This window comes from Crotalus tigris, unplaced genomic scaffold (assembly GCF_016545835.1).
Source record: "Crotalus tigris isolate CLP2741 ecotype Arizona unplaced genomic scaffold, ASM1654583v1 scf7180000019798.211333, whole genome shotgun sequence".
NCBI lineage: Eukaryota > Metazoa > Chordata > Lepidosauria > Squamata > Viperidae > Crotalus > Crotalus tigris.
In genome coordinates this window covers 165,065-178,800 of record NW_024097716.1, presented here as the reverse complement: position 1 = coordinate 178,800, position 13,736 = coordinate 165,065, and the positions used below count along the sequence as shown (strand labels likewise).

Genomic DNA, 13,736 nt, shown 5'->3' with positions numbered 1-13,736 from the left:
ACATCTTCCCTGGTCCAACACCTTAAAGCCACAGGACATGAAATTGACTTTAAAAATACCAGAACCATTGCCAAAAGTGAACATTTTAATAACAGAATAATCAGAGAAGCCATCGAGATAGAAAAACGCCCACACAGCATGAACAAGCGAGATGATACCTCCCGCCTACCAGCCATTTGGAAACCCGCCCTTATTGACAAACGACTCCCTAACACAAAAAATGATACCAGACCCACACTCACAAAAACCACACAGGAGGTCACCACCACACATCCACGCAAAAAACAAACCCAAAGCCACACCGATGACGAGGCACGACCACAAACCAGAAGCCAGACCACAGCTGCATCATTAGCCACTTTAAACCCCTCCAATCCATACATGAAGCAAACTGACACCCTCCATGAAGAGGAGGCACGACCACGAACGCGAAGCCAAAAAATAGCAAGGCAGCCCAAAATCTTAAACCCCTCTGCAACTCAGACTAACCTGAGCACAACCAAACAGAACACTCCCCCAGCCAATCAGAGCACAGCCAAGCCCCTAACCATTCAGAACACACCTCCACCCAATCAGAACACAGCCAAGCTCCCACCCAATCAGTTCATACCCCCACTGGCAGTTAAAAGGAAGAAACAGCTAAGACCACACATTGCTGCTCAAAGCACGAAGCTGAAAGCACCAGCCTGAAGATGACGAATGAGACTTCGTCGAAACGTTGCCAAGACACTTCCAATTTTACGTGGGAGAAAACCCGAACAACCAATTTACGTGGGAGAAAACCCGAACAACCAAAGACCTACATATATATATATAATAAAATGAACACCAAGGTATTGATTAAAACTATAAGAGTTTAATTTAAAAACGCCAAGCTTTCGCCGGCATCTGCCGGCATCATCAGGGCTGGACCGTCAGGGTGTGAGAGAGTCATTTTATAGGCAGGCCGGAGTCTGCACTCGGCTCCTCGATCTCGTCACCGGACCCAATTGGTTGAATTGTGCTCCGGTGGTTCGTTTCTTTCTGTCCTTCCTAGCTGGGTGTGTATCTTCATCTAACTTCTTTTCTTTGGATTCTGAGGCAGGTGATGTAAACCCCTTGTCTCTTCGATTGCCGCTATCCCTCAATCCATTCCCCCTTTTGGGTTCGAGTGGTAGTTTGTATTTGTCCTTTTCCTTTCTCCAATCACGCTTCACCCAGTCACTTTCTCTATGAGTATCTTTCTTTTCATCCTTAATGCCCCTCCCTCGTGCCCAACTGTCATTAGAATGGTCGTGCACAATGTTCCAGACTGGCTGGGGTGGCTCAATGGATTGTTTTTCTATGGGGGTGATCTCATGGTTATAATTATCTTTGGCCCGTCGGTGAGGTGTCAGGTCTAATGATCTCTCCCCATCTTTGTCTAACGTATCTCCTTGCATGCTAATTGGGATATCTCTGATGTTCCTGATGCAGGGGTTCTGGGCTTTAATTTCTATCGCTCTCTTAGTTTTTTGCAAGCGTGTTAACATTGCAAGGGTCGTGGGAATTCTCAATCGTTGTCCCTCCTCTTCTGAATTGCATCGAGTTGGTTGGGGGGTTGGCACATCTCCTATGGTTCTCTCATTGGATTTACTATCGGGCCAGTAGTAGCAAGATGGGTGGTTGGTCGCACTCCATGATCTAAGTGCTAAGTGTGCCGGACAGAGGTCAATATGTCAGTTGATAGAGCTGCCATTGGATAGCCATGCTTCCTTAAGCAGTCGGCCTCCCTTAGTACTGTCACTTGCCAAGACGTCTACTTCATTAAAATTAAAGCGGTGGCCCAATTCCGTCATATGAGTCCATATCTGGGAGTGTTGTTCGCCCCTTTTCACAGCTAGTCTGTGTTCGTGGACCCTCGTCTTCACTCGTTTGGAAGTCTCCCCAACATAGTTGCACGGACAGTCCATACATTCGATCTTATATATGGCTGCCGATCTCTCCATGTTGGGGAGCGGGTCCTTGGGGCGCATAATGGCTGCCCATAGCGTTTGGCTGGGTCTATGTGCTACCTGTATATTATATGGCGCCAAAATTCTCGCCGTAGCCTCTGATACATTGCAGATGTAGGGGAGGGTAATACGTGTTGTCTGTGGTGTCAACTCATTAGGTGTGGGGTTACTCCGGGGTTCAGATGGTATATTAAACCGGTTGATGAATCTTGCCGGGTACCCATTGCGCTTACACACTTGGAAGAGGTGGTTTCTTTCCTCCCTCTTAACTTTGACAGTGCTGCAATGTGACTCCACCCGTTTGAATAGAGTCTTAACACAACTGACTTTATGGGCTATTGGATGGTTGCTCTCAAAATGGAGGATCCTATCCGTGCAAGTTGCTTTTCGGTATACCCTGGTGGTCAAAAATCCATCCAGTTGGCGTTGCACCAATACGTCTAGAAATGCTAGTGCGCCCTGATTTTCTTCTTCCATGGTGAACTGGATGTCCAGATATACCGAATTCAAAATGCCCATAAAGTCAGTCTTGTGTTGCTTCTTGATGACTACAAACGTATCGTCCACATAGCAGGCCCAAAATTTTGGTTGGTACTGGGCCATCGCTATGTGTTCCAAACGTTGGAGCACCACCTCTGCAATTACACTTGAGATCGGAGACCCCATTGGTGTTCCCTTGATCTGCTCAAATATAGTGCCCTGAAAGGTGAAGTAGGTCTTTAAGCAGACTCCCACCAGTTTTATAAGGTCTTCTATCTGGAGGGGGTCCTGATGTTGTTCCTGTTCTCCTTGATTCAACCGGTCTCTTAATACTGAGATCGCAAGATTTTGCGGAATAGAGGTGAATAAGGAGACCACATCAAAAGATACCATAAGTTCGTCTTCCTCCACCCTCAGGGTTCTAATCCTATTAAGGAACTCGTCTGCCAATCTCACGGTGGTGTTACTATTATTGGCCAAGTGGCTGATGCGTACGCTCAGCCACTTGGCCAATTCAGAGGTGGGCGTGCCTCTAAATGCAACAATAGGACGGAGGGGGACGTTGGATTTGTGTATCTTGGGTAAGCCGTAAAATCTGGCAAGAGCTGAATCGCCAGGGCGTACCCTTCTCAACACATCTTCCCCCATCCTCCCATTGCGTTTTAAGTCATCAAGAAGCTTATTAATACGATTCCTCAAAGTGGTGGAGGGGTCTTTACTCACTGTTTTATATGCAGCACTGTCATTGAGCAATTCCAGCACCTTGTTAATATACACCACTTTGTCCATGACAACAGTTGCCCTCTCCTTATCAGCTGGGAGTATGATAATAGTGTCATCTTTCTTAAGTTGTATCAGGGCCTCTCTTTCACTCCTAGATAATGTTTGGTAGCGTCTGTGATTCATAATGAGGCCCGTGACTTGTTCCTGATATGGTTCTTGGCCTCCTCCCCTGCTCCAATATGATGTAAAGCGGGTTCTAATGCTGCTACAAAGTCAAGGGCGCCTGCATCTGTGAGATTGTAACCCACATCCCGTTGTAATAGAGCAAGTTGTGACTGGGTTAAGATTTTAGAGGACAAATTGCATACCACTCTTCCCGACGGATGGTTGTTGCTGGAGTCGCGTAGCCGGTTCTTTCTCCTTAAGAATGTCTCAGTCATATGTCAAGTTGTTTGTGCTGCAGCTTGTTGGATATGCTGATCCAGCATCTAGAAATGGTGGTTTGTTAACTCCATATTGCAAAAGTTCCGGTGGTCTTGGATCCATGCTTTTAAATTTCTTATTCGACTATGTTGGTCGTTAATTAGCGCATACAAAGTGCGCCGCTGGAATTGGCGAACTGCCTGCCGACATTCCAAGGAGTCAACCGTTGGTCTTCTTCGCAGCGAGTTTGGAACCAGGTTCTCCTTAATACAGCCGTGCAGAAATGCTAACTTGCAATAATCAGATGAAATTAAATTAAATTAAATTAAATTAAACTCTTATAGTTTTAATCAATACCTTGGTGTTCATTTTATTTTAGATATGAATATTCCCAGGGTTCATATTTTTAGTGTTATTAACTATATATGTGTGTGTGTGTGTGTGTGTGTGTGTGTGTTTTCTGAGGTTTTCATGGGTGTTTGTATGTAGGTCTTTGGTTATTCGGTTTTCTCCCACGTAAAATTGGAAGTGTCTTGGCGACATTTCGACGAAGTCCCATTCATCATCTTCAGGCTGGTGTTTTCAGCTTCGTGCTTGGAGGAGCAATATATATATCCCACTAATACAATTCACATTTTAAACTAAATAAATTATAAGTATATGTGTGTAAATGTGCAAATAATAAAATGTTCCTTTATGAATTATAGATCCAGAATACTTTCAAAGTGAATCAACCTATTTCAATCAACCTGTTTCAACACTTTAATATAAAACCTCAAATCAGAAGGATTCTGGTTCAGAATAAATCATTTCTAATTCTTTAGAAGAAAAAATATTAAAATCAATTCATTTTTTAAGATACAGTTTTTCAGATTTGTAACAATAGTTATTTTTGGATAGCTGCCATAATACAGTTTAAACAGAGAGGTTGAGGACTATACCAGGAGAAGAAATATTTCTAAGATAGGGTTATCCTCTTCTTTCATGAATTTAGTATTTATTTATTTGTGCATCCAAAATGCTAGAATGCATACCTTTTTTTTTAAGTTTAAGAGTTTATTATCACTATGATGAGTCTTACATTCTCTAATCCAAGCAACACTAAAAGTGGGATCGTAGTCATTCCCCCCTGGATCCATTCTTCCATCATGATCATAATCAATTTCTTCCATCATTTCATGAAGAATCTGATTGAATTAAAAAAGTATATTTGATATAAATAATATGTAAAAACTAATACTTGTTTCACATGAAAATAGAAGACAATATGTCACTAAACATCACTAAAATATTCTCATATTAAAAATATCAGGAAGTACCTCTGTATAATCAAAATAAATCCAGTGATGTACATCATTTCAACCTTAGTGTTGTTTTAATGTAGATCTTGAAAATATGGCACTAAATAGATTGTATCATCCACAGGTTGTTTAGTGGAGGGGGGAGTTCAATAGTGAAAGTATAACAAGATTGCCAAATGTCACAAGATTTTATAGACAAGAATATGTGATACTGAGGCAAGAAAACTTATTCTGCATGAGTTAGCATTCTCATGTAATTTCAGCCTACGTATAATGTATACCTGTACCATCAAAACAAATTGCATGAGTTTGTCTATCTCTGTTGTAGCAGTATTTATTTAAATATTATTCTCTAAAAGTAAAATAGATTTTATTAGAAGAACTGTGGTTTAAAAAATCCTTAAATGCTTTCAAAATACACTATACAATATTTATATACTTAATGTTAGCAGAGAAAAAGTAATTTTCAATTAAATTAAAGTGGGAAGATTGACGATGTTATTTTACCACACCCAAATTCAATTTACATGCTGAAAAAATAAACTGGATTGCAAAATATGTAGCAAATATGTCTTTCTTAATCTGTGATAGAGGCAAAAATGATTCAATAAATTGCATCCAAGGTGTTTTGCACGTAATTTGTGACAATTCTGCATAGTAAATATATAACAACATTTTTAAAAAATCTCTTCGTATTCTTTTTAAATTAAAAATTTACAATGAATTGCAAGGTGCATTAAGTGGTCTGGCAAAAAACTTATATGTGCATATCATTTGTAAAAAACTAATCAAACAAAAATAATTGTTTAATCCTGTTTACCACATTCAGCAACTGATCAGCAAACTTTCCACTTGAAATTTCTTGAATACTTGTTCTGCTTAAATGCTTTTGTTCTTCTGCAGTTGAATTGCATAAGAATTAATATAATCCATTTTATTTTAAGAAAATAAATTCTGTTATTGATTGATCAGGTGATGCTTCTTTAATTGCTCATTTTTATTTATCTTCAATATTCAGGCTCAAACATTTCCCCTGTTTTTTGTAGTCATTTCAACATGGAGTGCTTTTTTTGTCATAGAATACATTGGAACAGAGTTCTGGCACCGTTTTTCGACGAATTTTCCAAGTTTTAAAAATAACTTTTGAAAATTTGATGTTTGGTCCATGTGGACTTGAATCACCCTGTTGAGCATAGCAGGTCGGTGGCATAATCAAAATCATTAAAACAGTGCATGTGGGCTGCTTGTGTGTCGAGTTTGATGCATGCGTACTTCATCTGCGCTGATTGTGATGGCGCTGCTCGGCTTGTGGCAGTGCTCCACTTGTGATTGGTCGTGTGGTTGAGCGCTAAGTGCTTATTGCGGGTGGAGACCATTATGTTTCATTACACAACTCTTGTGTGTTGGTGTGTGTACAGTGATTGACTACATGCGAAAGATAAATAATTTCTTTATTTTAAAAATTGATGGTGAATTGAAAATCTTTTTGTAATTTTAGTGTAAAATTTACTATGAACACTGGCCTTAAATACAATAAATTATACCGCAAATGCCGGCATATAAGGCGACTTTCGCGAGTGCTGAAATCGGCGCCAAAGATGGGGGTCGTCTTATACGCCGAGTCGTCTTATACGCCGGAAATACTGGTAGTTTCCGGCGTATAAGATGACGTTCTAGGAATGCGGCCTAGCTATAAAGACGGGGGTCGTCTTATATGCCGGGTCGCCTTGTACGCCGGCATTTACGGTATTTACGTTAAGAACTGAATATATAATTTTTAAAATAAAAGTTCTAGCATCTTTTTTCTTACAAAAAAGCATTGGATATAAGCATAATAGTAATTTAATCAAATTATATAGAACTGTTCTTAGATACTCCCACTGCTAACTAAACAATTGACTTGCCTTGATGCTTACTGGACTGAGTTCTATGACATCCCATTCAAGATATTCTGCCACATGCCACATCATTTGAGTAATGATGTTTTCAAGTTCCTGGACATAAAAGCAAAACACAAAGCATATTGTTAATTAAAAGTCATTTTCTTTTCCTAGAATTCAACCAAATAATAATATAAAATATGAATTAATACTTTAACTAATGTTTTGAGTTAGGAATATTTAGAAATAGCTAAATTTAGACATAGCATTGTCAAATTCTAATGTTAGTCTTTAGAACAGACTAAAATTAAGCTATAATTTTATAATGTAAAATTTAAAAAAATCTTTAAAAATCCAAGATAAGCTAACGAAGTTTGGCTTTAATTCACATTTCCCAACAGCTTGTATCATCTGAGTAAATTGCCTTTGAAAACTGGTAGTTATGCCTTTTCAAAAAAACTTAATCTATGAATCATATTAATCATTCTTTAAGAGTTGTTTAGAGTACTACTACTACTAAAGAGTACTTTAAGAATACTACTAATATATACAGTGCTCTTTTTTTTGTCATAGAACTCACCGGAATGGAGTTCCAGCAGCTTTTTTTGACAGATTTTCCAGGTTTAAAAGTAACTTTTGAAAATTTGATGTTTGGTCCACCTGGACTTGAATTTCCATGCCGAGCATAGCAGGTTGGCGGCAAAATCATTAAAATGGTGCATGCTGGCTGCTTGTGTGTTGAATCCGATGCATGCATACTTCTTCTGGCTGCTCGGCTTGTGGTCCTGTGGTCCACACTGAGTGCTTACTGCGGGCGACGACCATTATGTTTCGTTATACAATTGATATGTGTGGGTGTGTGTACAGTGATTGACTACATGGAAAAGGTAAATAAAAGATTAACAAGATGTGAGTTCTGGCACCTTTTTTCTTACTAAAAAAGCACTGAATATATATACCTTGGCTAATGTATCTCAATATAAGGTGATAAAATAAAGGAAATTGAATGGTGTGTTAAATGTGGTTGGCAGTCAAGCTAAGAGTAATTTTCAAGAACAACCTCCTATTATGCCTGAAGAGAAAAGTTTTCAATCAGTGTGTTGTTCTAACACAGTGGTGGCGAACCTATGGCACGGGTGCCAGAGGCGGCACTCAGAGCCCTCTCTGTGGGCATGCATGCCATCACCCCAGTCCTAGGCCTTCAGCTGGGTTTTATAAAACCTTTTCGCTTTAGGCCTCTGCCGCCATGTGCAAAAAAAAAAAGGTTCAATCAATCAGTCAATTTCAACTTCTTGCGGGAAAAAAAAGATCTTGCAAAGTTGGAATTGATTGATTGAACTTTTTAGTCCCACCCAGTCTGCCATTACCACCACAGCCATGCCCACTCAATGGGCCACACCCACCCAATGGGCCACACCCACCCAATGGCCACACCCACCTGGCACCCGATGATGCATCAGTGGATTTTGGGTTGCAGTTTGGGCACTCGGTCTCTAAAAGGTTCGCCATCACTGTTCTAACTTATATTGGTGAAACATGGACACTAACCTCATAATTGATACAAAACCTATGAGTGGTGCAAAGAGCCATGGAAAGATACGCACTTGGCATTACAAGACAAGATAGAAATATCTGCATATGGATTAGAGAACGAATGAAAGTATACAATGTCATCAAGAGAATAAAAGAATTGAAAGGAAAATGGGCTGGTCACCTAGCAAGAAGAACTGATGGCAGGGGGACCAAGGATGTCATAGAATGGATCCCCCTTGATAAAAAGCATCCACGAAAGAGACCTAAAACAAAATGGATTGATGACATCAGCAAGTATTGTGGGCCTAATTGGCAAAAGAAAGCTCAGGACCATATTGGTTGGAAACTTACGGAAGAAGCCTTCATCCTGCAATGGATAGACAATGACTAAAATGATGATGTTTCTTTAAGAATATAGCAAACTCCAAATATTATCATGTTCTAAGATTCTCATCATACCTAATCAGAACGACCAATGCTTAGAATGAATGGAAATTAAAGTCCATTTCTCCAAATAAAGGGTACACAATCATTCGTCTGGGAAGTTTGTCTGAATAGAGATTAGACTAAAATAAATATAATATTGCTTTCAACCTTACAATTCTATGATTCATAAAGATTCAGAAGGCCATGGTATCCAAGAGCAATTTGAGTGCCAAACTGAATAGAAACAGTAGCTAAGACAATCAACATGTAATTTATTAAAATAATAATAAAGAAGATTTATCAAAATTATGAGAAATGTCAGGATTATCAGGGAGACCAGACAGGAAATACAGCCAGATAAGCTAATTCTACTTTATTGTAAAACTACATTAATAGAATCTTAATATAAGTTCTATCCAGCCATTATGCAGCTGTGTGCTCTGTCTCTGTCATGGGTGCCCACATAATAAGGAAAAGCCTGTTTCAGGAACTTGGGAGAGGCATGCGGAGGAGAGGCATGTCCGGAATATGTGGCAGATTCTCAACCAGGAGAATGGGCAAGAAGAGGAGGAGAGACCAGGAACTTCAGAAGGGCAGGAAGAGCAATCAGATGAGTGGCTGGCTGATAATGGAAGGAAGAACACAGCTGTAGGCAAGAGGTTCAGAAGGCCAGCCAGAAGCCAAGGGCAGAGAAGAGGCACTGCAACCAATAAGCAAGAATAAGGAAGAACTGTCTCCTCTATGGATCTTAGGCCATTCAGAGGCAAGAGCAGAGAGGTGCAAAGGAGGTAAGCAAGACTATTCACAAGGAGGTAGCCTCATCCCTCCTAATGTGTTTCATGTGTTGCTATTTATCTCTGTATGTGAAGCAGAAAGACACTGAGAACACCTCTTTTCTTTTGGATCATGCATTTGTTTAGCCACCATGTATCTTGCCTTGGAGCTTCGCCCTTGACTCTGTTTCTGGACTTTGTACTTTGCCTTGTGGGCCTTGGAATTGTATTTTGGCTTGTGGAATTTGTATTTTGGACCATGTATTTTGCTTAGTTTCCTCTGTGTTTTTCCTGACTTGAAAAATTGGACTCGTTGGGTCTTGCTCTGGTTCCTGTATGGGGAATCCTCGGAATACCATTTGGGCTATTGAAGCCTCAGTGTGAGCATGTGTGAGCAGGATAGGACATCCTCTGTTATCTGACCATAGGCAGCATCTTTTCACCTGGTCTCTCGATCTCATTTACACATGTCATTTTAAAAGTAAAAGAAAAAAATTATTTTTGAATTTTTTTTTGCCATGCTTGTTCTTTTTATTTCCTCATTCAGAAGATTTTTTTGTGTAATTAATTAAATGAAAGTTGTAAAAGTAGAAACTGCATATATAACTTCCTGTTTTACCCAAAATATGATGTATATTCTCTGGAATTGCAGTTTGCAATTGCAATAGAAAAATACAATAAATAAGGCAATAGAAAAATATAATAAAATACATAATATTGTTCTCTTGCGAAACAGATTTTTTGGAACACCAGCTGGGAATAGGCAATAGAATATAAATCTATTCTTGGAAGCCTATTTAAATGAAATATCTATACTGGTGTTATACTAGTCAGTATAAAAAGAAAAAATAAAACTATTAAGTACTTCAGAAAGTAATTAATATTAGACCCTATCTTTTTTTAATCATCACATCCAGACTAATTTGCTCTTTCATCTTGCTGAACTTAATGGAACCAATTAATAGAAGTTTCTAATTATAAAATTATGAGATCCACAGAGATCCTCTAACACTTACACACTTAATTTTTAGGTGTTAATCAAAGGTAATCTAATATTCAGATTTTTAAAATTCTCTTTGTATATGCTTTCATCTGGTTTATTTCTGTAATAGTTCTGTGATGTTTGCTTTAGTCTGAATGTTTTGATTGCTACTTTTATCTGATGTTTTGTTTTGCTTTTAATGAGTTTTGAATTTTAACTTATCTTTTTGTTGTAGTTGGCAATATGGCTTATAAACTTAAAAATAAATGGTTATGCATCAACAGTGCTGTTAATTTAAGTTAGAACTGAAGGCATTTCTGTGCAGCAGCCTAAGCTACTTATATCCCAGGCTGCTCCTGGCTTTTGTTAAAGATGATTTTAGATCAGACATTGAAATTGTTTTGAAACTGTAAACTAAAAAAAAAGGATAAAAAAAGTTCAGAGATACAAGCTACCAGCAGCCCAGGGCAATGATCATCTAAAGGAAAAGGAGTGTAGTAAATTAGAATGGAACACTTGAAATTGTTCACATTGAGGAGCTTAAAACGGCAGACAAACATTATTTTTTTTAATTCAGCTGGAAACACTGGTAACATTTAGCTAAAAGTGGGAAGAATACAGAATTGTTCCTGTTCTTTGGAAATGGTGGATAATTATTCTGGCAGGGTTAAACAAAACACGCAAGCAGTATAACTATTCCCCCAATGCAGTGTTTCTCAACCTTGACAATTTTAAGGCATGTGGACTTCAACTCCCAGAATTCCACAGCCAGCATTGCTGGCTGTGGAATTCTGGGAGTTGAAGTCCACATGCCTTAAAATTGTCAAGGTTGAGAAACACTGCCCCAATGCAACTCAAAACTACATATTATTAAACTATTTATTGTATTTCCAGGGTATACTTCCTAATTCATTATTTCAGTATTGATTGTCTGGTCTTGTGGTTAAGACATTAGGCTAGAAACTGGGATATTGTGAGTTCTAGCCCTACTTTAGGCATGACTAACTGGCTGGGTGACTTTGGGTCAGACATTATCTCAGCCCAATTCACTTCACAGGGTTGTTGTTGTGGGGAAAATAGGAAGAAGAAGGAGTATTAGTTATGTTGGCCACCTTGAATTATTTATAAAAATAAACAAAGTAAGATAATAAATAAATATTAAAGAATGTTTTAATTACTAAAATTACTGAACTATCCAGGTAGCCGTTTCCATCTGTGTCATACAAGCAAAACATAACTAAAGAGAAATAATATATTAAAATCATTTTGTGGTAAAGAATTAAAACCATATTTCTAACATAGGTAATATAGAAACTACTACATTAGAAATAAATTCTGAGAAATAAACACATATTGTTTTTCCATTCATCACCACTTTGTAGTAATGTAGAGATTCAGCCTTGAAGATCTAGTCTTTGATTTTAATTGAGACAGGATTGGAAAAATACATATACATAAAATTTCTTTTTAGTGTTCAAGAATATATTAAAATTATTTAATTAGTAATTAAATAGCAAATTCCAAGTTGGTAAAATATCCAGTATTTTAAAGGAGGAGAATGGATTATTGCAACCAGCTAACAAATTGTTTCTCATAGAATACACCACTTTATCATAAAAAGTGTACATGTATCTATACAATATTTAAATAGGATGATCATGAAAAGAAATAACATCTGTATTATTTTGCTGACATATTAGCTGACCTAATATTCTCCAACTCATATAATTTATTATTTAATATATAGATGAAAAAAATTGGTTTGCATAAACTAATCTTAATATAAAAATAGGAAAATATTTTCTTTTGAAATTAATCTTAAGTTTTATATGTTACATATTTGTATTAAAGATATTGGATTATTATTCTGCTCAGAAAATACACTGTTTGAGATCTTATCTCTAAACTTGCAATGGAACTGAATATCCAGCAGATAGAGCCTACTGTCTATATCTTAGCATACATAACTGTAAATATTGTATGTTGCTGCTGTAATGTACAATGATGTCTTAGAAAAGTATGCATTTCTGAACTTAATTTATGGGACATATCTTGTTACGTTGTTCAGTTGTTCTGATTTTTGTGAACCAATGAACTACATTTGTCATGATGGTCTGTCAATAACTCAACAATGTATCATGACATCTTCTGTAGACCTCTTTTTTATTGCTTTGGATTTTTCTAAATTTCAGAGTCTTCACCAAAGATTCTTGTTTCTATCTTAGATGTCCAAAATATTTAAGTATTAGCTTCATTATTAATACTTTCAGGAAAGTATTAATGGATATATTTCAAGTATTGAATAATTTGTTCTTGAGGTTGAAGGCAAGAACAACAATTTTCTCCATCAGAGTTCAAAGACATCAATCTTTCTTTATGCAGCCTTTCAAATAAGCCAATACTCACAACCATATATTATGAATATAATGTACTACAGTATGTCCTTGACGAGATCTAGCTTTTTTAGTGATGTAATTTATCTACACTTCAATATGGAATTTAGACAAAACTAGTAGTATTATGCATTGTAACTTCAGAATATAATGAATGGATGCATTTTTTGTAGCGTTATACGTTTAAACCTTTAATGGATTTAATGGGAAAGAGATGTAGACATTCATATTATAAATGGGACCACCATGCTGCTTAGTATTTCATGGATAAAGATGATGGATTAAAGACCTGGTTTTCTTGTTTGTGGTTTTATTATGGTTGTGGGCTAGCCAGGTTAGTGTTTAACAAGATGGGAAGCCATATAAAACTTTTAATAATAAATAAATCAACAAATAGTTGATTAAGTTCAAATATTACATACATTCATGGATTTATGTTTGCTCTGTCATAATAAAAAATGCTGGTCTCTATAATTCACTTTTTCTCTTTTAAATAGTATATGAAATTCTGCAATACCAGTAACATAATATTTTTATAAGTTTTCTTAGGGATTTTATTTGGACTGTTTCCATTTTACTGTGTGGAAATGAAGCTGCATTAGCATGCAGGAAAAGGAGTGGCAGAACCTGGAGGAATGCCCATGTTCTGCCACTCCTTCTTCCAATACAGTGTTATATAATCAATAACCCAGGTGTCATAATTGTACCTGTGCATGATCAGACACTCCTTCATGGATTACTGCCTTGTTGTGGCGAAAGGGCTTGTGTAACTCAATAAAGTTATGAGCTATGCCGTGCAGGGCTACCCAAGACGGACAGGTCATAGCAGAGAGTTCTGACAAAATGTGA

General features: G+C 37.4%; 1 pseudogene; it reads right to left on the bottom strand.

Annotated features, from left to right (window-relative positions):
• Window positions 1-13,736, bottom strand: part of LOC120317731 — a 167,031-nt pseudogene that overhangs the window by 31,112 nt on the left and 122,183 nt on the right.